Consider the following 22,742-nt stretch of genomic DNA (forward strand, 5'->3'; position numbering starts at 1 on the left):
AACCAAAATACATGGGGCCTCTAACTACCCTGGGGTACTTTTTAATCCCCTCACCTGGATCCTCAGGCCTACCCTGTGTGACTTCTATGACATCAGACAGGCAGACAACCAAAATACAGGGGGACCTCTAACTCCTCTGGGCAACCAAAACAATAAATAAAAAAGGAATGCCTTGATACTCACTAGTCAGAGGTCTTTGCTCCTGGGCTCTTCAGTCTGGGAATAAGGGTCCTGCCAAGAATACCTCAGTGCCAGCTAAGCTTCTGTGATCCTATGAACCATTTGAGGCTCAAGAGCTCCATCCCATCTGGGTTGACAAATTGTTACCATAAAGCAGTAGATCAAGAAACTCTCTAAGACTCAAATTGGAGTGATAGAAAGTAGACATTCCTTAATATCAGCCCTGAATGCCTGGGGGATACTCCTCCCCTCCCATCACACGTACCTTGCACAAAAACATCTTCAGCTTATTTGCATTCAGAGGTCTTCCCATGGATATGTACACATTCCTTACAAAGACTGGTGGAAACTTTCTTACCTATTCAAGTACAAAGTCTGGCAGAATCGCTCTCTATTCAATACAAAGACACAGACTCTTCCCATTATCTAAACAAACTGGAAAGCTGTCCATTAAGGGACTTCATAAGCTACAACTTGTATCAGGGGAACTCCCTCACCTTTCTTTCCATACCTGTCACCTCTGAACAGTTTATAGCCATTGAATTGTAGCAGTTCAGTCACGTTATCTATCCCAGTACATTTCCACAATAGCAAACAAATCATGGTTCTTCAGGTAGTGACTACCAGTTCCTCGTGTTTGTTGTTACTCACACTCCATACGTTTCTATAGAGGTGCTTCATTTTGCCCTTTGACTGCCTCATCTTTGACAGAACATTTTAGTAAGGTTTGGTCACTGGTCTCTTCCACCCTGTAGCTTGTGAGTGCGTGTGTCATGGTTCAGGGCCTCACCTTCCATGTTCATTAGTTTAAAGCACAATATCTAAATCACCCAATCTGCTAGTGAAGATCCTCCTTCCTTTCTACATAAGTGGACCCCATCTCACCCCAATAATTCGTATTCACTGAAGTATCTTCCATGATTTTGGAAGCCAAAACCTGTCAATGACACAAGCCACATAATCAGGTGTTTATTCAGGTGTTAATCTGCATGACATGTCAACTTCTGCTCACACACCTGTCTCTATCTGACAAGGCAGAGAAGACTACCTGGGTCCCCATTCACTTCACTTGTGCCCCCAGGACACTGACGTGCTGCTTGATCTTGTCCAAGCATTGCTGTACTGTATGTATATAGTAATGTGTATACAGGCACATAACATGTTAAGTGGATTCTGACTCAGTGCTATTAGCTAAAAAAAACAAAACAAAACAAAACAAAACCCAAACACCCAGTAAAATTGTTTGTCATGGACAAGGCACAGAATCACTGGCCATACCAGGCAGAAGTAAGAGTACAAAAGGCTGTATGACTACACAGTACTAGTGAGAAGTGCTGTGAAGCACTGAAAAGGTCTTCAAGAGGTTAGTTGGGAAATTCTGAGGAGGTCAGTTGCTTGGATACAGGGAGCTGAGAACAGGTAGGTTGCTCTGAAAGTAATGTCTCCTATTTATTTTGGTGAATACAAGATATACAAGGAACACAGCAACACTTTGACAGAACAAATTCTCTGCTACAAAACATTACTTTTCAACAGAGTCACCAATGTTAGGTATGAATTTTGACTGGCAATAAACAAGAACGTTCATGCTATACTTGTATAAGTCTGCACCAGTGTAGCTGCTGCACAGCTGCTATTATGGAGTCATTCTTGAAACCCACCACCTACCTGCTTCCCTGTGTTAATGTCTACTGTTTGATCTCCATAAGCATTCAGCTGATGTTGATTAATATTAATGGATGCAATTTTTTCCACATGGAAGGAATTCAGTGACACACCTTTGTTTCACTATGTATTTCCATGTCAGATGCCATTTTGTCAGACTGCCCTTCTGTTGTCATTGTCACATGGCAACCAAATTTAACAGAATATTGTTGACAAGGCTCAACCTCTACTGCCATACCACCAATATCCACCTCTGGTGCTCTAACGTAATAAAAAGCACAACAATAACAGCAGATCAGCAAGATCCCAGGCTGCAGTGAGTGAGGATTTGCTCAAACACAGCAGCAGGCACAAAAAACCAGGAAAGAAACTGCGTACCTTCAGAAAGCCTCACCCACACAAGGATCTCTAGAGAGATATCCTTACTTTCACTGCCAACCCTTAAATAAGTTCTGGCAAGGGATGGAGCCTAGGTCTACCCCTTCCAGACACTCAGGTGCATTATATGCACATGAACTGCCTTGGGTTAGCCCTGCCTTCCTACCAGGTGCTCAATCACTGTTTTAAGCCGTGACCTAGCATTTCCACTACGGATGCCATGGGCTAATGTAATAAATGTAATAAAATAGGAGGTATTACTTTCAGAGTAGCACTTGTACATGTGCACAGCGAGGAGTGTAATTGCTGGACTAAGTGAACAGTCAGGGTGTACAGCCACAGACTATGTGGGTGATTCCCAATAAAAAGTCCCCTGTACATTTTTCTGGTCTGGGTCCTATTTTGCTGTCTGGAGGGAAGAGACTGTGGAAGAGGAATACATCACTTTGAAGCTGCCATAGAAAAGGCAGTCACAGTGCTAAAAGTACACAAGGAGTGATGCACTGAAGCTGATAAGGCCTGTGAAGGCATCTTGGCTCTGTCTTCTTGAACCTGTCGGAGCCACTTGCAACAAGTTTTGTATGTTCTACACTAAATTTCCATTCCATTCCATATCCCACCGAGGATATGATACATGGCATTTGGCGCTTCACTGCCTTCCATCACAAGCTTTGAAGGATTGTGCAACTGATCCCTGTGTGCAGAACTTCTGACTAGGTCCCATGAGAGGAACTGCCTGAGTTCTAGGAACAGCAGCTGTATTATTTTTCATTTAGTTCTCTTTCCTTCCAGTTGTATCAAGTACAGCTTGGCTTACCTCATTCACTGCCACCAGGCTTGAGTTGAAAGCATCTTCTTGATCTGGAACTTTTTTCTGGAATGTAGTAGTGCTTGCATAGGTTACACACAATATCTGCCATGCAGTGCATTAGTGCCTTCATGATTTCACTTTTAAACTTGTTAAATGGAGTATTTCTTATTGTAGTTTCATATTAACGCCTTTTTGTTGCTTACAAGAAAAATGAAAAAGAGGAGCAGTTCTAGGAAACTCAAGAATATCATAAAGTTTATGAGATAAACTGGTTAAGCACCAGGAAATATTTACCATATCACAGGTCATTAAGTACTGGATGACAAGAATAACTGCATACATGCTACTCATTGTAGCATGTAAAATGAACCAGCCTTAAAGTCACGTGCTCCTGGCATGCCTATATTAAGTGAGGAAAGCAGATGTGCCCTTATTTCTGCCTTGCAAGCGGATAGGCTGCAAAAATACAGTTGTTTTTTAGGAAAATGTGGAACATCAGTAAAAGGAGAATATGTTGTACATGTGGTGCAAGCTGCTTGTTCTGTGCTTCGTAAGGAACCAGAGAACCAAACGATCATTGGATAAATGACAAATTTTCCTTAGCACACTTTCGGTATGGAGCGGATTAATCATATTGTTTAAGGAAACTTTGTATTTCTCTTTTGATACCGTATCAGTTGAATGTTTCAGAAGGTTAATGTAGGTTGTTATTTCCTGTTGCTGCATCTGTAATACACCACCAGTGTGTCTGATCAGTCAGTACGTTTGACATTATCTTTTTGGCTACCACAAACATTGTGTTCCATACCAGGATGTTGGTGATGGAAAACAGGTCCTGTGGGTTGATTCCTAGAATGTTTAATATGGTGTTAGATATGGTCAGTCTGTTTGGTGGCTTGCAGAATTATGAAAGTGAAGATTAGGGCCCACAGTTGACATGTGCAGGGGTAGTTCTGTAAGCACGAAGCAAATGAGATGAATATTACTTGTACAGCAGTGTAGCTGTAAAGATTTGTTTTATTAAATATGAAAGAAAACAGTAAAGCCAGTTGATCGCAGACCTCTTTTTTTTTTTCATGTTGCAGTTGAAAACATCAGGACTGTTTAATTTGTGGGTATTTTTTTTTTTTTTTTTTAAACTGTTTGCTCATGGAAATAACTTTGTGACTTGAATTCCTGAGTAAATTTGAAATTGCTTCTATCTTTTTTTTTTTTTTTTTTTTTTTTAAGATTAAGCTAGCATCCAAGCCAGATAGCTTCCTAGCAATATTCTTCAGAACAGAATTCCAGGAATTGCCTGACTTGCAGACGCATACAAAAGTATCCCTTGGAAGAAAACTTGGTAAACTGCTTATGTAAGAAACTAATGCAAATTCTGGCAGTACGCTGAGGTATTATCTTTTACATAGTTTTGTATTTGCAGAACAATCCACAAGCCACGAATTTTCTGTTCTCCTGAGGGAGGGAACTGCCTGTTTTGCTTTATGTTGCATTTAAGAAAGTCATTGAATATCTCTATCTGGAGGGATATTTATATTATTATTTCTATAAAGTACTTTTCTCCCATTTTCCATTTCCATTCTAAAATACTCTAGCTGAAAGGCAAAAGTTTACTGCATTTGTTACCACAGAAAGAGATCTTACTGAAGAAGAGTAAAATTGTACTGCAGCAAAGCAAGTTTTGCACAGAGTAGTGAGCAAGTAACACAAATTGGGGTTTAGAGGTCGTAGTTCATAGCAGAATGCAGAGCTGCCGGGGTGACATTTACGAAGCAATGTCAATTCTTACGCTACTATTACAGAATCTCCAAATAATCTATTATTTTATGATCTCCAACACTGAAGTTGGATTACAGATTTGTATTAAGTGACCTGCTTTAGAAGAGTGTAGTGAGGTTTAGGAACTGAGTGGAAACTTCCTACCTATCCAGTAATGCTGACACTAACTTGATGTGCATCTGTATGCCTTATAAGTAATCATAAAAATTATAGCACATATCATTCATGTATAAATTTTACACCCATGAGAAACTACTATTTTGATTTGGAGCTGTAACAGTTAAATGTAGGAGCAACAGGTAGATTTGTACATCATTTGGTCTCCAGGTTCTTGTTTGCTGACAAGCGCTGTATGATTAGTTTCAGCTCACTGATGATCAAATAAGCAGTCTCTCTGTCTTCTGATTTAAAAGCTTTATTTGGGTAGCAGAAACATTACCCAAATTTGTCTGCTTTTGTAGATACCATAAAGAATAAAACACCATTTAAGATCAGGAGCAAATGACCTTCACAATGTAAAAGGACTCTCAGAACGTAAAAAGGTATGAGTCACACAGAGACTTCTGTCACTCCATTCTTTGGAATTTTTGAAAGTGTTTTTGCTGTTATTAAAGTGCAACAGTAACCTATTTTGATTAGCAGTTTAGGAATTGCTTTCACACAGTAGATTCCTTGATTGAACAGTGTGCATCTGAGATGAATGTTTAACTTAGACACTGACTACACCTTTGTGCAGGTTTATATATATAAAACTCCTAAAATGTAGACACAGATTTCCCCTCATCTTTTGTATTCCCCTCCACTACTGTCAAAGGGTGGAAGAGAGGAATTCAGAATATAGAGATGGTAACTGGAGACTTAAACATGCAAGAATATACTATTTGTCAAATGTCTGTGAGTTATAAAGTGTAAAGGACATGCATTTATGGTAAACTAATGCTATAGCAGCAAACCCATATATTTAACTTCCTGAATTTTCACATAGTGTTCCAAGTGGCATGCAAAAGCAGTTTTTTTTTTTCTTTGGCTATTGCCATTTATTTGTAATAACATGTTCATCTGGAAGCAGATGTGCTCATATATATCAAGTGTTTCCAAAGTTTGAGTATTTAATAGTCATTTGTCAGAGTGCTAAATCACATGATAGTAGAATTTTTTTTTTTTTAAATTTAAGAATTTCTGCTTTCTGCTCTTGAATTCCTTGGAGTCCAGGCTTTAAAAATTTTGCTTAAAAGTTTGCAGCTGATGGTAATAATTTTTGTTTGTTTTTTAATGACCATTGAAATTTTCAGATAGCCACTTGATGGGGTAATCCATGAAGTGGGACTTACAGAAAAACTCAGAGGCTTTAAAGGTGCTTTTTAAAAAACCCTGTGAGGCTTTAAAGGTGCTGATTCTGTGCACTTACACACTGTTAAGAAACTGATCCCATTCTCAGAATTTCTTGGCTTTATTTAAGGATATGTGTGTTGTATTTTTACATGTGACCTGTAGTGTAGGATGATGCACATGGTGAGAGTTAGGAGAAACCGTGTGAGATGATCTAAGAGATTTGTAGTATGTGTTCCCATCCTCTGTCAGAAAAAGTTTAAGCTGTGATTATAAACAAAGAGAAGAAGTTTAAGCTGTGATTATAAACAAAGACTTTTGATTATGTCTGACTGAATATTTCTGAAGCTTTCAATTCAATACCACAAAGGTTTATCCAAATTAGACGGTACGCATGTCTGGGACCTACTTTGTCTTTTGCTTGGTTAGTGTTTGTTATGTTGCTGTCCCTCAGTAAATAAGGTATCTGTATTTGAATACCATTGCCTTCAAAATATTATAACCTGTTTGCCTGTTGCCACAATGTAATGCTCTGCCGACACAGACTAAGATTTGTGCTTTGAAGCCCAGTTCTGGCATCTCCAGGAGAGCTTCTTAGCCTAAAGCAAGAGATTTCCAAATGTTAACCACCACATTATTGCCTAAGCAGCCAGAGAGAAGTATTGCTAGGATAGGCTGTAAACCACTGCAATGTCAATGTGTATGTGTTCCTGCTTAGGGTTCATATCCACGAATTTGTTTTTGGATATTTAGCTGCAGAAAATAAGCTAGAAAGATGTCAAGATGGCCACCGTTTGTTTACACAGGGTCCTAGCCAAAGGAAAGATGTTCAGATCTTTTCTGTCTGATGATGTGCACACGCTCCTCAGGAGAGGCTACTTTTATCAGCTGATAGTGTGATCTTTGCTAGGCATCTCAGTCCTACTAATCAAATTCCACATTGCTTCCATGAATATTTATGTATTTATTTTAAATGCAAAGAACTTGAATTTCCAAACTACTCTGCTCTTTAGTTGTTTTGTATGGTATCTAAGATTGTGCAAGCAGAAGCAGCCGTGATCCAGCAAGAATGGTGCCAATTGAATTGGTGGATCCTCTAAAAACTGGAGTTCATCTTTCTTGAACTTCCTCAAGAAAGAGGGAGGTTTTTTTTTTTTTAATGTTTGAACAGCATACATGTCAATGTTTTATGAACTGTACTTGTACAAACATGCACATAAGGAACCTGTGGGATTAGACAGCAGCTAAGCTAAGGGTCATCCTGGGACCTGAGATACTGAAGCGAAGTTCTGAGGATGGTTAAGACCCCTCGAGAGCCTGTGTGTGTGTTTTGCTTTATCACTGCACGTGGCTGCCCACAGCTCCAAGCTCACGCCTTTCCTTTAGCAGCCACGGCGGACTGAACAGTATCATGAAGGTGGATGTTCAGGTCCTAAGGACCGCAACTCTAGGCCTTTGGCTTCAGCTCAGAGCACGGGCTCTGTCAGCAGAGCCCTGCAGGGCCCAAAGACCCTCCGCCTCCCATCACAGTGCCGGGCCCCAGAGGGGGGTCTCGCTGAGTAGCAAGGCGGAAGGAACTGGATTTCTCGTCGTACGTGGAGCGCTATCAGGTGAGCCCGGCTGCCTCGCGCCTCGCGCCCTGCGGCCCCCACCCCCCGCCCCCAAGCCGAGAGCAGCGCGACGCGCCTCCTCCACGCCTCCTCAGCCCTAAGCGAGGCGGTGAAGGCTTCTTCGCGGCGGGCGGGACTGTAGGAAATAAAAAACAAGCGTGTGCGGCGCAGGGGGAGGAGGAGGATTAGCTCTGCCTAGGGCTGCGCCGGCTCGGGGCCCGCTGCAGAGCCGGGGAAGCGAGGTAAAAACTTGGGCTGTTGTTGAGAACGCCGTGCGGGCGGCGCGGGGCATCTTTCGGCCGGGCGCTCAGCGGCGCCGCGCCGCGCCATCGCCGGGCTCGGGGGCGAAGCGCTTCCCGTGCCGGGCTGGGCGGTCTTTGCCCGCGGGGACGCGGCGCGGATTCGCCGGGGCCCGTCCTGGGGCCTGCTCGCCTGTGGTAGTGCGGGCCGGGCGGGAGGCCGGACTCGAGGGGAGGGGATTGCCGTGCTAGGGCAGGTGAGCGCTTAGGGATCTCGGCCCTTCTAGGAGAGCGTCCGAGGGTGCGCCTTGCGGAGAGGGTAAAGGTAGCGGTGAGGCGCAGCTGGAGCTGAGGCGCCGCGGGCAGGGCGGGATGGCGGAAGCGGGCCCGGAGGCGGGCCGTGCCGCAGCCGGGTACCGCCGAGCTGCGCGGGGCGATCCTGCGATGGGCCTCGGCGGCGGGGAGCTGAGCGGCGAGGCGTGTGTCGCTCACCTGTAAGGTTACGTGAGTCTGGGGAAGGGGGTAATTGTGACCGCGGACATCTGAGCGGCAGCCTTTCGTGGCTCGCTGCTCGGGCGGCGTTTGACGGGCTGTAGGCAGCTGTGAATCCGTGTGCTAACAGCCGTAGTTCTGTCGTAGCAGGACGCTTGGTGAGCGGGCACCGCCTCAAACGTCTCCTGATGGCGAACTTCTCTCTGTTCGCTGTTTTCTTCTATCGCTGCCTAAAACTCCCCCTTTATTGAAGGGAAAGTACAAATTCTGTAACTATGAAGAGGAATTTTTTCAAGGTTCAGAACCCTTGTGCCTGCTGCCAGCTACTCGTGTTGTAAGCAGCTTTTGGAGTCTCTCGGGGTGGTTTGTAATCTTCAAAATCAGAACAGCCTTATTCTGAGTGGTAAAGAGTTGTGCCACGACAAATTTTTATGTTCTCAAACTTATAATGATCAGCTAGTCGTAGCATTTTGTATGATCTGATTTAAAGAAATAGGGTAAACCGTGTGTTATTATCTGCAAATACAGTGTTTACCTTCTGTTAGGTAGGAAACTAATACAGGCTATACCTGTATGAAGGAGACTTTGTTTCGTCTGTTGGGTTGATAGGAAACTTCTGGGTATTGCTGAACACAGTGACTGAATACAGATGTCTCAAGTGGGCTGATTTTTAAAAGGAACTGCTGCAGTGAGTTGGTTAAATTTATTGTATGGATGACCAAATGGGGCTTTTTCTGAAACAAATGAGATTCTTGATGACTTTGAAGTTGTAAAATAGAGCCTCTGAAGTGCTGCAGATAGTGGGCTTTTCATCTTAATAGCCAGAAGACTCCTTATGATTTATTCTAATTAAATCGATCACTTCTAATAATTAATGTTTGTTGGAGGACTTAATCAGTCATTTAATTGGGAGGTGGTACAGGTGCTAGTGACTTAGAACTGCGTGGCGGAGTGCCTTCCATGCATTAAATTGAAACATTCAGTTTTTTAATATATACGCATATGCCACAGGAGACAATTTCTTTAGAGCAGGCAGCAGCTACAAATGGTTTAATCAGGTTTTTTCTTTTTTTCCTTCCAATTTCTGACTTAATCCAAAATATTTGTCTGCATCTCTGTTTTACTAAACAACTTTGATATTTCAGGGGTATAATTACTGTGGGCATTAGCTTCTCTGTCTTGCTCGTTTCCTCATCATGCAGAAAATATTTATATCTGAGCACAAAAATAGTGCAACTGTGGTAGTGCGGCTTGTAGGGTGGGCTATGAGCGCATCCTTAAATGTATTAGGAGATGATTTCTCTTTGACCATAGGTTCTATGGCTAGAAGAAAATGCAGTATCAGAGATTCTGAATAGTGCAGTAGACTGAAAGAATGTAGTAATTATTTCTGGGTCTGACAAGCAGATAAAGATTTTCTTCATCGCTTCTGTGTCCAACATTTCTTGAAATTGCCAAACTGGTAGAGAATGAAGAAGTACTTTGTTTTGCATCTGTGAGAGTTATTTGAGTAAAACATTATTAGTGTAATTACTTGTGTGTCTCCAAACCGCAGATGGAAACCAAAATAGCAAGCAGTGTTAAAACTGAAGAAAAGATATAATGAAGGAAAAATAAACACAGTGAAACATTTGCAATGCAGGAAAAGTCAACGTAGAAGTCACTGAATGTACTGCAGGAAATAAAAGGTTGGCTAGACGTTGAAATGTAGGGCCCCCTGTCCTGCTTTATTCCTAATGAGAATTTCAGAATTTCCAGTAAAGTTTTTCTGGCTGTCACTTAAATGAAGAAGTTGTTACTCATTTGTATGCTGACCCTGATCACCACTGACTATCTCCTGAGAGTGAGCAATTCTTGTCATAGCAATGAATGCTGAATGTGCTTTTGCAAAACTTCTCAAAGACTTAAAGCATTAATTCTTTCTTGGAGGGGGGTTAGGGGCAACCGAAAAAAGTGATTGAGATGGTTTGCACCTTGTTGTTTGTCATCGTATTTTTCTGTTGTGAGAAAGGCCATGTATGTTCTGCAGCTGTGTTTGCTACCAGTACAGCTTTTGGATGCATTTTTATCCATAAAGCATAATCTGAAGTACTGCATGGCTAATGATTGCTTATTTTGAGTCATTAAGTAGAGTTGGGAAGTTTGCAATGGAGTGTTTGTTCAGATGTTAAGTACTCATTTACCTCACACTGATAGTGTAAGAATTGAAATGAATTGCTTGAGTGAAATAGCACTGTGGAACAAAGCGTGTTGTTTCCCACTAAGGTGGGTTGACTGGCCAAGCCTGACTAACATCAGTGGAGGAAATGCTAGGGAAGGAAGAACCTCTTGAAGTCATCTGCTCTTACATGTGGGTCTCCTGTTCAAGGGACTCAGTTACAGGGCTGAAGCATGTGGAAGCTACCAAATCTGAATGACACTCTTTGTATATCAGCTGCACCTGAGCTGTCCCTAAAGAACCTTCTCTTGGAAAATCTCTTGAGGCAGACTCTGACTGAAGGAAAATGTGTGTGACAGAAGAGGCTGGGAACAATGAGCAGCTTTTTTTTTTCTTTGTTTTTCCTGTTTGTTTGCTTCTCCTGACGTCAGTACCTTTGTGGCTGGAAGGAGGAGGTGTACAGGTGACTGTATCCTCTCCTGAAAGTCAGTTCAGATCTTGGAAATTGGTTAATTGTTTCTTATGCCACAGGCCTGCATGAGGGTAGGGATTTTCATGCATATGTTTGCAGGTGTTTGGCAGCAAATTATTTTACCAAGGAGAGGAGTGTGAGGCGGGGGAAGCAGGTATCCTGGAATTGTCAGTTTTAGCAGGCTAGTGTTCCTAAAGTTAGGCCTGCCATGTGAATGAAAACTGACTTTCAGAAAAGCAACCTGGTAGATGATATTTTCTACCAGGAAATAGAGCAGTATGTTACCCTGCTTCATGCAACATCCATAGCACACTGGCAGGAGTATACTTCATTGTATTCATTTTAGCTGTGTTTGCTAAATGAGAAAGCAGGGAGATTGGCTTAGGATCATAAATTAAACTGTCTTTATGCCAGTGTGGGAGAGTCTGTGGTGGTAATGGTAAAGCACTTTATACATGTAAGACCCTCACCCCCTCCCTACACAGTTTTTACCTACTTGATTTGGTAATCTGCTCTGTTAATGTTTTTTACTATGCAACTGTGCTTTTAAAGTTGATAATATTGTGTGTAGTTTAAAAATAGAGTTGGTGTTGCACATTCAGAACTTTGTAAGTTCAGTGCAGGGTTATAGTTACGTGCTTGGTATATTAAGGCAGAATTTCCATAGCCTACAGCTCCCATTGTAGTGCCACTAATACAATATTAACTTAGTGTAGCTTCACAGGGACTAGATGTTCACCTTTTCTTCCTTCCCTACTGTCCCTGCATATCTTACTATTTAATTACCCTGAGGGTACAGACCTGTGTGGTTGCCAGAGCTGAGATAATGAACTGCTGGAAGCATAAGGTGATAAGTTGATTTGCTGTGTACTAATGAGCAGTGAGGAAGTTAAGTGGCCTTGGAGTCAGAAAAGGTGCTGTTAAGGAACTACAAAGTTGTAAGCTAAAGTGACACACTTTGAACTTTGGGGGCAGCAGCAAGAGGTTGTTGAATATGTTTGGGAATGTATCTATGTTTTTTTTTTTTTTTAATTTATTTTTGGATAATGGGAAAGTTTGCTCTCTGAACATTATTATTATTTATTATTAAGTTTACATTTCAGGAGTTTCTTCTAGAACTTAGCTTTTATAAGTGGTTAAATCTATCGTTCTGCATTGATTCTCTGAAAGGCGGAGGTGGTGATGACATCTCCAAGCAGTCTATCTTCCTAGAAACAAACAAGTAGAGTAGAGCTGAGGGCATCTAGGTTGTCGTCTCATTTCACTGAAAGTTCTGTGCTTTTGGATACAGTGAAAAAGCAAGCAGTAATGATTCAACATATAAACATATGTTTTTATTTTCAGTTGAAATGAACTTCCATTTGCACCAACCTTAATGGTTAGTAGGTGAAGCATCCTATAACGGGCTGCTATCCCTAGCAGTCAGCGTCCTGAAAATAGTTTCTGTTAGAGCAAAGAGTATCCTTGTGGGTACTCTGTGCTAGTGCACCTGGGAGAACGATTTCTTGAGTATTTGGTTCGGGGTTTGTTTACCTTGAATATCTTAGCCTTTCCAGACTGCTACAGTGTTAGCAATCCGAATGTATTTGTGTCATGTTTAATCTGGCAGGAGGCTCAGCACCACAGGGCTGTTTGCTCACTTTCTCTTCCCAGTGGGATGGGGGATAGAATGGGGGGAAAAAACAGTAGAACTTGTTGGTTGCTCACCATGCCACTGACTGATGCCCAGCTGGCCCTCTAGCAGCAGAAGAGCCAGGTGCCCTCCCACCCCCCCTTCAGAACTTCTGCTTGATGTGGTGTGATATGGAATGTCCCTTTGGCCACTTTAAGTCAGCTGTCCTGTTCCCTCCTTTGCTGTGAACAGTCTCAGGTCTATAAAGTATTGCTTGGCAGCAGCTATAAATGTTGGTGTGCTATCAAGATTGTTTTTTTCCTAGAACCAAAACACAGCGTCATACTAGGCACACTGAGAAAACTAGTTCTGTCCCAACTGAAATGAAGACAATTTGATTATTTTCCAGATTGATAATACTGTATTTTCACCACATTAGTTGATTATTTTTATTTTTTTGAATTTTAGGTGCCTTGATTTTTGATTGCAAAGTCTTCTTTCAGGAGTTTAATGAAGGAGGTATCTGATTTTGATTTAGAAACGCAGCCTGTTGCTATTATCAATTTTAATTATTAAGAGCTTTTTCATTAGTATGGATTTGATTTAGGATATTAAAAAAAAAAAAGGAAAAACTCATGACCTATTCCTGCAGCTTCTGGGAAATCTAGCATTTCCACTTACAGTTTCAACAGATTTGGATATATGAGACTAAGTTCCCAGAGGAGGATGTAGCTTTTAAGTAGGAGTCTGTATTCTAGCTAAGAAGTTTTTAGATTCATCTGTGCTGTGTTGTGAAATCTATCGGTATTATTCTGTTTGTTAATATTCCTCTCTGGAAATACTGGTTTTGGTTGCTTTTTTAACTGAGATTATAAGCATCTAAAATTCATGGTTTATTGTAGCTGCTCTTGCTCTTTGGTTGTGGCTTTTGAAAGGCAAATTGTGTTTTTCAAATGTGAGTGATACATCTATTCATTTTAGAAATGCCTCTTCCACCCATAAGTAAACTTTATGTGTAAATAGTGTCACACATGCTTTCTTTAGATATCTCTGGAAAGAACTGGCAATAAAGTTCTATAGTGGTTTTCAAAGAAATTCTGTGCTTTTTGTCATCTTGCAGATGTTTTGTTTCAGCAGATGCTTGGAAGTGCCCTTGCTGTAGCTTTAATCCAGCTGTTCTGCATTATTTGGGGAGTGTTCATGTTCTGTAATATCTTAATGGATACCAGCATTCCTGTACTGTGTTCTTTCTTTCTTACATTCTGTGGTAACTTGAAGTATTTTGGAACCGTCCCGCCACTCCTTTGCCTGAGCTATAGAAAAGCATACTTACGTGTGTAGACTTGAAACTTACGTGAAGGTTTGTCTATCCATACTGAGTTGCATGTGCTTTCCAAGATGCTTTATAATGGCAGAGGGGAAGAAATATATTTAGTTCTAGTTGGAGTTTTAATTTTTTTCTATGGAGTTCTTTCCTTTGAGGTTTAAAAATCTTGTTGAAAAAATGAATGCATTACTCTTACTGTTTTGATGCTGCATGGGATATGCTTCATTTGTGGTGATTTTCTTTTTCAGCACAGAGCTTTCTCCAAACAGTGGCTTTCCTGTAGCAAAATGGTTTTATTTTAGAGCTGATGAAATAAATCATGAGACTTGTAGTTCTCTTTAGAAAAATCAGTCTCTAGAGGGATCTGTGCCAGAAACCGAGCAGAACTGCATCCCGCATGGGGTGCAAGAGTAGCGTGCCAAAATCTTTTTGTCTTCAGTAGTATGTTCTTTTTGCAAATACCTTTCTTTGCTGTGCAAAGGTGCTTTGAAGAGAAATACCATTTTGACCTTTTATTTCTATGCAGTTGTAACACTTCAGCTGTTTCCTGTGGTTATGCTTACTGCTTTATTTTGAAATGCAGATGTTCATTCTTTCCTGGGGAGATAATTGACATTCTTTTTGTGTATTAGGGAAATATTTAGTGTCAGTAAGCTCACCCTTCCTGACAGGTAAAGGGTAGTTTGTGAGGTACCCCAGCTCTGTGGCCTGCAGCACATAGAATGCTTTTCACAGAGAAAGAAAATTTGGAAACTAGTTGGGAAAGTGTGACAGCTATGACATATGGAATCTGCAAGTACAGAGCAGCAGTTCTGGGGAAAATGAGGAGTGAAACATTGATTCATAGCCTAGATTAAGATAATAGTTTGAAAACAGGCAACAGTTGTGTGATAAAGGAGCTGCCTTGCCAGAATTAACTGGTAAATAATCAGAAGCCTTTTTGAGAGTTGCTTTTCAATGGATTTTGCTCATTTGGTAAGCGGAAAGCGTCTTGCCATTCCTAGTTCCATAAATTAGTGCCTTGTGATCAACCGATGGAGCTGGTTAGTACCTTATACATGTGCTTAAATCACAGAGTCACAGAATGGCCAGGGTTGGAAGGGACCTCAAGGATCATGAATCTCCAACCCTTGCCACATGCAGGGCCACCAATCTTCACATTTCATAGCAGCCCAGGCTGCCCAGGGCCCCGTCCAACCTGTCCTTGAACACCTCCAGGGATGGATGGGGCATCCACAGCCTCTCTGGGCAGCTGTTCCAACACCTCACCACTCTCTGTAAAGAACTTAGAGCGAGTGGTTATATTGAAACTGTTCCCTGGAGGAATAAGATTTTATGTGGGTTTTAAGTATTCTGTTTATCAGAGATCATGGTAAAGCTGAGCTGGTATGAAATAAAAGTAATGGCGTTTCTTCAATTTAGTGTATCTTGATTGAGCTTTGTTTTGCTTTTAAAGAATGTGGCGAGTAATGTTTGGGGCACAGAGGTTTGCAATTCGAGCAGAGCAGACTGCTGTTGTGGCGTGTGTCATTCACTTACTCAGGTATTGTCATCGGTAAGCTTACAATTTAAATTAATATGCAGTGGCAGAGCTTGGTATTTAGTTCTGGGATTCGCTTTGTCTTTTTGGAGGCAGTAATTGTTCCTGCCTTTTGCAGAGCAACTTCAGGGTTTCAGGTGTAACTTGCATGGAGATTCCTGTTGTTACAGAACCATATGGAATTGTGCACTTTGTGCTTAGAGCAGGATGGTAGGCCTTTCTCCTCTGAAAGAAGGGAAAAGACTGCCTGGACAAGCCCAGTGAAGTACACTGTTCCTCTGTTCTGCTTAAGGAGGCTGGGCGGTTCTGTTAACAGGGCGAGACCTGAAGTGGCAGAAATTGCAGCACATTTTAAGCCTAGAATTTTGGAAGAGCTGAGAACTGAGCCTTGTCTCTTGAGACAGATCCTTGCCAGTAAGAAATAGAGACTTCTGTTTACAAACTCTGAAGCCTGTTAGTACTTCTGAGCTTTGAGTCATGTTTCTGTGCATTCAGCTTCCATTCTGACTATTGTGAATTTCGTTCCTTTCCTGGAGAGTCTGGAAAAACTTCTTTCATCAGGTCTTTCAAGGTGATGGATGCTTCTCTTGCTGTTCGCCTAGAGAAAACATTACCTGTACTAACGTTTTCGAGTTGTTCTCTCTATTTGCTTTGGCTTATCCTTGCGAGTACTGGTACACTTGCTTGAATTTGTTCCCTAGTGAATAAGTGCTCAGAAGACTTGTAAAGAAGAGGAGGGAGAAACTTTTAAAAATAGTAGGACTGTTCAAGCAGGCAGAGTTTTTTCCCCTAGGTTCCACTTGAAGTGGTGAAAGAAATGAAGCATATGTGCAAAGCAAAACAAGGTTTTCAGAGGAGTCATTAACAATCCTGACAGCTCTCAGGAAAAACAGTGAGCTGGCTCTATTTGATTTCTTAATGACATAAAATTTGGCGTTGGTTTTGTTCATTTACCATGGCCATGGAATTTACTGTGTGCATTGGTAGATTAGGGAGTTTAAGTTCGAGTGCAAGTCTTTCTGAATTACTGTTTTCAGAATTGCTTGGATTCCTGTGCATTTGCTGAGAGAAACAGTAATCTTTCATGACGATGTGCTGTAACTTCAGTGTGATGTAGCTGATATGTGACCTTCTGGCATAACTGGATCAATGATGGAACAAAGAAATCTATGACTGGGGACAGTGTCACTGAATAAACTTGATATGTGTGGTAGTGACAGAGGAACTTCATGCATACAGACATGGAGTCTGACGTCAGAAAGATGCTGTTAAGTATAATGTGTTAATTGGTTGTCTGATATTTATCAGATGGTGAGGTATTTCACGATGCTTTTTGTACTCCGTTATTTGCAACTGGATAAACCTAAAGAATTTACATATTCTACTGGTTATTCATGCCGTGGCAATGAGATATTCATTAATGAAAAATGTATATGAATTTGTTTCCAGCAAAATAACTGAAACTTTCTAGTGGGGAAAGAGAAGTATGGCAGCTCCCTGGAATGGGGGGCAAAACCAAAAATCCTAAGCCTTAACTTTTTTTTTTTATATACATGGCAGTGTTTTTAAAAAAAAACAAACAAAAAAACCCACACAAAACAAAAAACAATAATAACGGTGTGACTTCACAAACAAGTCCTGACTACATCTTCAGTTATTGCTAACTTTCTTTTATGAATGCAGGGAAATTGAGTGATGGCTGCTGTTTCAAGCGTTTTAATGCACTACTCTGTGAAACTTGTTTTTGTTACGTTATATATTTCTTTGGTATCTGGACAGTCTGTGTTACCTCTGAAAGTTACTGAGCTTTGTTTTGTCCCCAACTTGCAAAAAAAAAAAAAAAAAAAAAAAGTACCTGCATTTTAGACTTGCTGCGCAGCTGTGGGTTTTAGACTTGCTGTGCAGCTGTGGGGGGGAAAAAAAAAAGTGAGCCATTTGTTTGTGTTAAGCCAGAAATCTGTAGTGAGGAACTCTTCATGTTTCCGACATCCAGAAATTCTGTGTTATTGCTTCAGTTAACTCAGTACTTCTGCTTGCTTCTTTATTGGGGAAGCTTTTCTTTTTCTGTACCAGTTCCATAAATCATTTTGTATTCACACATCCTATGGTCCTGCATTATATAATTCCGATTGCAACATAGTTGTTTTTTTTTTCTGCCTTCCCTAACTGTAATGAGTGTGTTGCTTGTATGTTGAAGTCCATCTGCTACCTCTGAGAAACTCGTCGTCTCAGTGCAAATAAATGAAATACGGCTCTTGACGACAGTTGGAAGTTTCTCCGCTCATTCTATTTAGTAGAATATGGTTAACTCTGATGTTTGTCATTGTTTAGAAGTTATTCGTAATTGACATTCTGAGAGAGTGTGTAAATCAGTTTGTTTTTTGATTGCTTGTCAGTGACCTAGATAAAGCAAATGCGTATCTCATTTATGCCTAGACAGTTTACCAAAGGGAGTGATTGAGATGGGCTTGAATGGAGTCAGAACTTTCTATGGAGTTTTCTCCTTTTGTTTGGTTTCACAGTATAAGGAGAATTGTATTCTTTATGCTTTTTCTTTATTTCTGGCCTGAATGAAAAGGATTCTTTAGAGTTACTGACCAGGGCGCTTCTTTAAAATAGAGGAATAGTTGCTAAAATTGTTTATTTCCCTTTCATTTAAATTTTTGTTTGGTCTCTCTGCAAAGGAGTAAGTACCAAATTTATGAATGGTAATGAAACGAGAGAAATTCAAAGCTCATGGATGGATCTGACAGGTGGAATTTGTGATTTAAGTGCCTGTTCCCAGTCACTGTTAGTGTTGCCTGGCACAACTTGTGTTGTTTCTTGAGTTGTTGGAGCAGCTGATTATGCTTATGGGGGAAGCCACATCATTTGCTAGATCTGCCAAATTATAAGCTCTTCAGTTAAGCACGGCTGGGTAGGTTTTGCTTACAAGCTTCCAGTAGCATTGCTTCCTTCATCTAGCCAGCACTCCAGTGTAAGAATTGGTGGTATTAGAATCACAGAATCACGGCATGGTTTGGGCTGGAAGGGACCTTTAAGACTGTTTATTTCCAACCCCCTGCTACAGGCAGGGATACGTTCTTCTGGACCACGTCGCTCAAAGCCCCATCCAGCCTGGCTTTGAATGCTTCCAGGAAGGGAACATCCACAACCTCACTGGGCAACCTGTTCCAGTGTCTCACCACCTTCACAGTAAATAATTTCTTACTAATATCTAGTGTGAATCTACCCTCTTCCAATTTAAAACCATTTCCTCTCATCCTGTAGCTACATGCCCCTGTAAAAAGTTCCTCCCCAGCTTTCTTGTAGGCCCCCTTCATGTGCCGGAGGGCTGCTATGAGGTCTCCTTAGAGCGTTGTCTTCTCCAGGCTGAAAAGTCCCAGCTCTCTTGGTCTTTCCTCGTAGGGAAGGTGCTCCAGCCCTCTGATTATCTCCATGGCCCTCCTGTGGACCTGCTCCAGCAGCTCCATGTCCTTCTTGTGTTGGGGGCCGCAGAACTGGACACAATACTCCAGGTGGAGTCTCACAAGAGCAGAGCAGAGGGGCAGAATCACCTCCCTCAGCTTGCTGGTCACACTTTTCTTGATGCAAATCAGGATATGGTTGGCTTTCTGGGCTGCAAGCATACGTTGCTGCCTATGTTGAACCTGTCATCGATCAACACTTCCTAATCCTTACCCTCAGGGCTGCTCTCTGTTATAATTCTATTCAATCTCATCGGCTAGTGGGTTTTCTGTTTCGCAGAATCACAGAAAGACTGAGGTGAGAAGGGACCTCTGGAGGTTGCCAGGTCTGATCTCCTGCTCAAGCAGAACCACACAGGGCAAGTTGCCTAGGGCCATGTCCAGACAGCTTTTGATTGTATCCAAGCGTGGAGACTCCAGAACTTCTCTGAGCAGGCTGTCTCAGCGCCCTATTGCCTACACTGTAAAGGTAGTTTTGTTTTTGTTTTTTTTTTTAAAGAGAGAATTCTAATGCTTCTACAAGAAAGGAATTGGGCAACTTACATTAGCGTTGATCTTCTTAAGTCTTTCACAGAATTGCAGAATTGTAGGGGTTGGAAGGGACATCTAGAGATCATCAATTAGATTCTTTTATAGAAGAATGTGACTTTCTCATCCACAGTTCAGCAGAGCAAGGATCTATTTTTCAGGTATCCCCCAAATGAGGATAGTTTGAGTTTTCAGCTTGCTTAAGAGAAAGGTATAGAAGATTTTGGTATCAGTGATGTGATTTTGACACCTAAAGTATTGTTTAAAATACAGTCAGTTGGTTGCAACGCAAATGCTGATGATATCCTGGAAACTACCTGTCATACTGATTTTATTTTCTTCTCCTAGTATTTTTTAACTTCTCACATTCACTTTTTCCAGCTTCCAAGCAATCTCACTGCAAAGCATCAGATTTGATGCGTCACTTTTAAGACAACGCTTATATCTATGTAATACAGATGCCATTCCTAAGCTTGAACCTGCAGTGAAGCCTCTTTCTGTGAACTTCTTCGATAAAACACAATATTGTGTGTGCTGGACCATGGGAATAAAATTGTATTGTGGCTATCTGCATGGCATGTCTGAGAATGGAGGGGAGAGGGGAAGAATATAATCTTTTTAGGAGAAAAGAGGATGGATATATTCGGTGGAACATGGTATTCATCTGAAAGACCTAGATGCTTGTTCTTTGAGCTTGACTTTTCCCTCTAAGAGGGACTAAAGGAAGACTGCTGTTGTGGGGGAGGGAGGACATTCTTGCAGGGGATTAATTTTGAGGTGACTCAAATAGACACTTTGATCCATTCCATCTGCAGATTGACTTGTTTTAGCTTGTTCATATATGTGGCAAATCCTCTCCTTTCCTTTTACATTTGGAAAATTGCTCATAGCCCACATGTGGCTCTAATTGGGGAGAGTTTGTTCATTCTTGCCTCCAGGAAGACATTTCTGTCTGCTGAGCTGGAGTTCCAGACAAGATGGCAAGAATGTAAGAAAAATGTAAGTGGCAAGCATGGCTGTAAAACTCTTGCTTTATCTATGATTGTTTAAAAATAGACACTTATTCATCTGTATTTACATTAAGATGCCTTCAGACTATATGAGATTTCTTGACATTTTGCATGAGATTTAAGACTTGGCTCTGGCTCTTTATCAGCACTTACCTGTATTTAACTGTTCGTTATTGAATAAGGATATGGGAGTTCTTAGTTTATGTAGGAGATTCCCTAAATATAAACCTCCATGTGAACTGAGATTAGGATTTGATTGTCATATATGTTCAGCACATGCGAATAGTAACAACAGAAGGGCATCTATTTGTTCTACAGGTTTCATACAGTTTTTATTTTGTGTATATGGATGTGCTCTCCATGGAAGAGATTCATTTGTTATACTTCAGTGTCTGGTGTACAGTAGTTCAGATTACTAAACCACAAAGTTTGGTTTGTTTGGTGTAGCCTTTAAGGTTTTCAGTCTTTTTCTCCAAGAAAAACCACAAGTCTGTCCTTTTGTTTGTTTTGTTTTGTTTGCACAATGACAACATTGCCTTGTTTAAAAGTATCTGCTCTAGCATTGCTGTTTCATTACCTGTTCTGCTAGCAGTGGATTAGAGAGAAGTGATCTTGATCGCCACAATTCACAAAAAAAGTATCTATCGTGCATAAATACAACATGGTGGCTGTACACCATATGGGTAATGAATAAAGGTCTGTGAAGGCACAGGTGAGAGCCTGGCACACAGTGGCTCTGGCCTGCTAATTTGCTGTCAGACCTCCTGTTGTTCAGTTTCTTTGATCACTTTGGACTGAAAAGTTTCTAGAAGGTGGAAAAAATGAAAAATCAGAGCTAGAGGAAGGTAGAAACTGCACAGTGCAGTGTAGTAATAATCTGTGAGTTGAACTTTGCCTGAAATAAAAAAACTGATTGGAGTTGTTCTGTTTGCTTTCATTTGCCTGTCTCCTCCCCCCACCTCTGCCATGGCCTCGCCATGCTAAACTGGATGCAGAGGTAGACCAGAGGAACTTCCGTCAGAGTGGGGTCTGAAACAGTAGGATTGAGATATATTATAAGGGCAGCTTTTCACTGGGAAGCTTTCTCAGATTTGGGAATTATGGTTTATTTAACTGTTGCTTGGTGAACGAAAGGTAAATGGGTATGCTTAGAGCATGGCCGTGTAGAGGTTAATTGCTATTTAAAAGCTGTTATAATGCTGGGGAGAGGGGGTATAGGGAAATGCTATGTCCAAGCTGAAACAGTGGTTGGGCACCTGGCAGGAAGACAGGGCCAACCCAAGGGGGCTCAGGTGTGTGATGTGTCTGAGTGACTGGAAGGGGTGGAGCCAGGATCCACCTCCTCCCAGACCTCATATAAGGTTGGCAGTGCAGGTGAGGGCATTTCTTGCTGGAGATCCCTGTCTACCCAAGGCCTTCCAGAGGTAAGCAGCTTCTTTCCCTTATTTCTGTGTCCACTGCTGTTACGTTTGAGCAGATTCTCACTCACTGCAGCCCAGTATCTTGCAGCTCTGCTGTTGTTGTGCTTTCCGTCACGTTACGGGGGAGATATCTAATTGTAGTCAAGTATTTTTGGAATTTGCCCTGTCAGTTAGTAATATTTCACTAATTAAAGCAACCCTTTGTTTAAACCAGGCTGACAACAGAGTTGTCAGGTGGACAAACCAAGGTATGTTCATTTCTGAGCGCTTCAGCCTGTAATTTATATGCTGATATTTGTGAGATAATGTTTTTAATTGGAAAAAGTTAATCACATCTGTGAATTCCTTGTGGTTTTTCTGGTGCTGAGAGTTGCAGCCTGTAAACAGGCTTATGTCCTTGAAGATTTGTGTGTAATGAAAATAAAAGAAACGGGCGTACAGGCAGTAGGCTTCTCTTATGTTTGGAGACATCAGGATATTCTAAATGGCAAAAGTAAGGGATTATAACTTTTTTGCTGAAAATGTAATGTGAGATGGTTCTTGTGTTCCCTGTTCGGGTGTATGCTCTTGCTCTGGAGATCAGTGCATATTCTGACTGTTTTATGGTCATTATGTTTGCAGAAAACTTGGGAATTGTACATTCTGTGTAAAGGAGAGCGAGAGGCATACATTAGACCGAAAACTTAACAGGTTGCCCCACGCCCATCACTGGGTGTTTTCAGGA

General features: G+C 41.4%; 1 protein-coding gene across 7 annotated transcripts in view; it reads left to right on the plus strand.

Annotated features, from left to right (window-relative positions):
* The window catches only part of TNS3 (tensin 3), a 210,413-nt gene that overhangs the window by 24,382 nt on the left and 163,289 nt on the right, over positions 1 to 22,742 (plus strand). Inside the window, exon 1 of one of the 7 annotated variants that reach the window (XM_052697651.1) lies at positions 8,117 to 8,248. The exons of 4 other annotated variants lie outside the window; for them this stretch is intronic. The gene's annotated coding sequence lies outside the window, so the exon portion shown is untranslated. Of the gene's footprint in view, positions 1 to 8,116; positions 8,249 to 8,293; positions 8,317 to 8,361; positions 8,486 to 22,742 lie in introns of those variants that run through there. 2 more of the 7 variants (XM_052697653.1, XM_052697652.1) reach the window with 2 other exon arrangements.

Source organism: Tympanuchus pallidicinctus, unplaced genomic scaffold, assembly GCF_026119805.1.
Source record: "Tympanuchus pallidicinctus isolate F22 unplaced genomic scaffold, pur_lepc_1.0 scaffold31, whole genome shotgun sequence".
Taxonomy (NCBI): Eukaryota; Metazoa; Chordata; class Aves; order Galliformes; family Phasianidae; genus Tympanuchus; species Tympanuchus pallidicinctus.